The sequence below is a fragment of the Carcharhinus amblyrhynchos genome, unplaced genomic scaffold, assembly GCF_965287045.1.
Source record: "Carcharhinus amblyrhynchos unplaced genomic scaffold, sCarAmb.v2.hapA chromosome_1157, whole genome shotgun sequence".
In the NCBI taxonomy this organism is placed as follows: Eukaryota; Metazoa; Chordata; class Chondrichthyes; order Carcharhiniformes; family Carcharhinidae; genus Carcharhinus; species Carcharhinus amblyrhynchos.
The window spans coordinates 29,323-33,846 of record NW_027650897.1 but is presented as its reverse complement, the minus strand read 5'-3'; positions in this window follow the sequence as shown (position 1 = coordinate 33,846).

Below are 4,524 nucleotides of genomic sequence, written 5' to 3'. Positions count from 1 at the left end.
CGAGAGAGAGAGAGAAGGCGCGCGCGCGAGAGAGAGAGAGAAGGCGCGCGCGCGAGAGAGAGAGAGAAGGCGCGCGCGCGAGAGAGAGAGAGAAGGCGCGCGCGAGAGAGAGAGAGAAGGCGCGCGCGAGAGAGAGAGAGAAGGCGCGCGCGAGAGAGAGAGAGAGAAGGCGCGCGCGCGAGAGAGAGAGAGAAGGCGCGCGCGCGAGAGAGAGAGAAGGCGGGCGCGCGAGAGAGAGAGAAGGCGGGCGCGAGAGAGAGAGAAGGCGCGCGCGCGAGAGAGAGTGATGGCGCGCGCGCGAGAGAGAAAAGGCACGCGCGCGAGAGAGAAGGCGCGCGCGAGAGAGAGAGAAGCGCGCGCGCGAGAGAGAGAGAGAAGGCGCGCGCGCGAGAGAGAGAGAAGGCGCGCGTGCGAGAGAGAGAGAAGGCGCACGCGCGAGAGAGAGAGAAGGTGCGCGCGCGAGAGAGAGAGAGAAGGCGCACGCGCGAGAGAGAGAGAAGAGTGCGCGCGCGAGAGAGAGAGAGAAGGCGCGCGCGAGAGAGAGAGAAGGCGCGCGAGAGAGAAAGGGAGAAGGCGTGCGCGCGCGAGAGAGAGAGAAGGCGCGCGCGAGAGAGAGAGAAGGCGCGCGCGCGCGAGAGAGAGAAGGCGCGCGCGCGCGAGAGAGAGAGAAGGCGCGCGCGCGAGAGAGAGAGAAGGCGCGCGCGCGAGAGAGAGAGAGAAGGCGCGCGCGCGAGAGAGAGAGAGAGAAGGCGCGCGCGAGAGAGAAGGCGCACGCGCGAGAGAGAGAGATGGCGCGCGCGAGAGAGAGAAGGCGCGCGCGCGAGAGAGAAGGTGCGCGCGCGAGAGAGAGAGAAGGCGCGCGCGAGAGAGAGACAGAAGGCGCGCGCGACAGAGAGAGAAGGCGCGCGCGCGAGAGAGAAGGCGCGCGTGCGAGAGAGAGAGAAGGCGCGCGCGCGAGAGAGAGAAGGCGCGCGCGCGAGAGAGAGAGAGAAGGCGCGCGCGCGAGAGAGAGAAGGTGCGCGCGCGCGCGAGAGAGAGAAGGCGCGCGCGCGCGCGAGAGAGAGAAGGCGCGCGCGCGAGAGAGAGAGAAGGCGCGCACGCGAGAGAGAGAAGGCGCGCACGCGAGAGAGAGAGAGAAGGCGCGCGCGCGAGAGAGAGAGAGAAGGCGCGCGCGCGAGAGAGAGAGAGAAGGCGCGCGCGCGCGAGAGAGAGAGAAGGCGCGCGCGAGAGAGAGAGAGAAGGCGCGCGCGAGAGAGAGAGAGAGAAGGCGCGCGCGCGAGAGAGAGAGAGAAGGCGCGCGCGCGAGAGAGAGAGAAGGCGGGCGCGCGAGAGAGAGAGAAGGCGGGCGCGAGAGAGAGAGAAGGCGCGCGCGCGAGAGAGAGAGATGGCGCGCGCGCGAGAGAGAAAAGGCACGCGCGCGAGAGAGAAGGCGCGCGCGAGAGAGAGAGAAGGCGCGCGCGCGAGAGAGAGAGAGAAGGCGCGCGCGCGAGAGAGAGAGAAGGCGCGCGTGCGAGAGAGAGAGAGAAGGCGCACGCGCGAGAGAGAGAGAAGGTGCGCGCGCGAGAGCGAGAGAGAAGGCGCACGCGCGAGAGAGAGAGAAGGTGCGCGCGCGAGAGAGAGAGAGAAGGCGCGCGCGAGAGAGAGAGAAGGCGCGCGAGAGAGAAAGGGAGAAGGCGTGCGCGCGCGAGAGAGAGAGAAGGCGCGCGCGAGAGAGAGAGAAGGCGCGCGCGCGCGAGAGAGAGAAGGCGCGCGCGCGAGAGAGAGAGAGAAGGCGCGCGCGCGCGAGAGAGAGAAGGCGCGCGCGCGAGAGAGAGAGAGAAGGCGCGCGCGCGAGAGAGAGAGAGAAGGCGCGCGCGCGAGAGAGAGAGAAGGCGCGCGCGCGAGAGAGAGAGAGAAGGCGCGCGCGCGAGAGAGAGAGAGAAGGCGCGTGCGCGAGAGAGAGAGAGAGAAGGCGCGCGAGAGAGAGAAGGCGCGCGCGCAAGAGAGAGAGATGGCGCGCGCGAGAGAGAGAGAAGGCGCGCGCGTGAGAGAGAGAAGGCGCGCGCGAGAGAGAGAGAAGGCGCGCGCGAGAGAGAGAGAAGGCGCACGCGAGAGAGAGAGAGAAGGCGCGCGCGCGAGAGAGAGAGAAGGCGCGCGCGCGAGAGAGAGAGAAGGCGCGCGCGCGGGAGAGAGAGAGAAGGCGCGTGCGCGAGAGAGAGAGAGAGAAGGCGCGCGCGAGAGAGAAGGCGCACGCGCGAGAGAGAGAGATGGCGCGCGCGAGAGAGAGAAGGCGCGCGCGCGAGAGAGAAGGTGCGCGCGCGAGAGAGAGAGAAGGCGCGCGCGAGAGAGAGACAGAAGGCGCGCGCGACAGAGAGAGAGAAGGCGCGCGCGCGAGAGAGAAGGCGCGCGTGCGAGAGAGAGAGAAGGCGCGCGCGCGAGAGAGAGAAGGCGCGCGCGCGAGAGAGAGAGAGAAGGCGCGCGCGCGAGAGAGAGAAGGCGCGCGCGCGCGCGAGAGAGAGAAGGCGCGCGCGCGAGAGAGAGAGAAGGCGCGCACGCGAGAGAGAGAAGGCGCGCGCGCGAGAGAGAGAGAGAAGGCGCGCGCGCGAGAGAGAGAGAGAAGGCGCGCGCGCGAGAGAGAGAGAGAAGGCGCGCGAGAGAGAGAGAGAAGGCGCGCGCGAGAGAGAGAGAGAGAAGGCGCGCGCGCGAGAGAGAGAGAGAAGGCGCGCGCGCGAGAGAGAGAGAAGGCGGGCGCGCGAGAGAGAGAGAAGGCGGGCGCGAGAGAGAGAGAAGGCGCGCGCGCGAGAGAGAGAGATGGCGCGCGCGCGAGAGAGAAAAGGCACGCGCGCGAGAGAGAAGGCGCGCGCGAGAGAGAGAAGGCGCGCGCGCGAGAGAGAGAGAGAAGGCGCGCGCGCGAGAGAGAGAGAGAAGGCGCGCGCGCGAGAGAGAGAGAGAGAAGGCGCGCGCGAGAGAGAGAGAAGGCGCGCGCGCGAGAGAGAGAGAAGGCGCGCGCGCGAGAGAGAGAATGCGCGAGAGAGAGAAGGAGCGCGCGCGAGAGAGAGAGAAGGCGCGCGCGCGAGAGAGAGAGAAGGCGCGCGCGCGAGAGAGAGAGAGGGCGCGCGCGCGAGAGAGAGTGAAGGCGCGCGCGCGAGAGAGAGAGAAGGCGCGCGCGCGAGAGAGAGAGAGAAGGCGCGCGCGCAAGAGAGAGAGAGAAGGTGCGCGCGCGCGAGAGAGAGCGAAGGCGCGCGCGCGAGAGAGAGAGAAGGCGCGCGCGCGAGAGAGAGAGAAGGGCCGCGTGCGAGAGAGAGAGAAGGTGCGCGCGCGAGAGAGAGAGAAGGCGCGCGCGCGAGAGAGAGAAGGCGCGCGCAAGAGAGAGAGAGAGAAGGCGCGCGCACATACACATTCGCTCGCGACTATGTGTGTGCGCGCACGCGAGAATGTGCACGTGAGTGTGTATGTGTGTGAGAGAATGTGTGTGTGAGAAAGTGTGAGAGAGAGGGAGTGTGTGTGTGTGTGAGAGAGAGGGAGTGTGTGTGTGTGAGAGAGGGAGTGTGTGTGTGTGAGAGAGGGAGTGTGTGTGTGTGAGAGAGAGGGAGTGTGTGTGTGTGAGAGAGAGGGAGTGTGTGTGTGAGAGAGAGGGAGTGTGTGTGTGTGAGAGAGAGGGAGAGTGTGTGTGTGTAGAGAGAGGGAGTGTGTGTGTGTGAGAGAGAGGGAGAGTGTGTGTGTGTGAGAGAGAGGGAGTGTGTGTGTGTGAGAGAGAGAGGGAGTGTGTGTGTGTGAGAGAGAGGGAGAGTGTGTGTGTGTGAGAGAGAGGGAGTGTGTGTGTGTGAGAGAGGGAGTGTGTGTGTGTGTGAGAGAGGGAGAGTGTGTGTGTGTGAGAGAGAGGGAGTGTGTGTGTGTGAGAGAGAGGGAGTGTGTGTGTGTGAGAGAGAGGGAGTGTGTGTGTGTGAGAGAGAGGGAGAGTGTGTGTGTGTGAGAGAGAGGGATGTGTGTGTGTGAGAGAGAGGGAGTGTGTGTGTGTGTGAGAGAGAGGGAGTGTGTGTGTGTGTGAGAGAGAGGGAGTGTGTGTGTGTGAGAGAGAGGGAGAGTGTGTGTGTGTGAGAGAGAGGGAGTGTGTGTGTGTGAGAGAGGGAGTGTGTGTGTGTGAGAGAGAGGGAGAGTGTGTGTGAGAGAGAGGGAGAGTGTGTGTGTGTGAGAGAGAGGGAGTGTGTGTGTGTGAGAGAGAGGGAGTGTGTGTGTGTGAGAGAGAGGGAGAGTGTGTGTGTGAGAGAGGGAGTGTGTGTGTGTGAGAGAGAGGGAGTGTGTGTGTGTGAGAGAGAGGGAGTGTGTGTGTGAGAGAGAGGGAGTGTGTGTGTGTGAGAGAGAGGGAGAGTGTGTGTGTGTGAGAGAGAGGGAGTGTGTGTGTGTGAGAGAGAGGGAGTGTGTGTGTGTGTGTGTGTGAGTATATGAGTACATGTGAGTTTGTTGTGTGTGTCTCCTCACACTTGGCTGCTCGCACCTTTACTCCGCTCTGTCTCTGTCTCTCTCACAGAGTCTTCCCACTCTCAC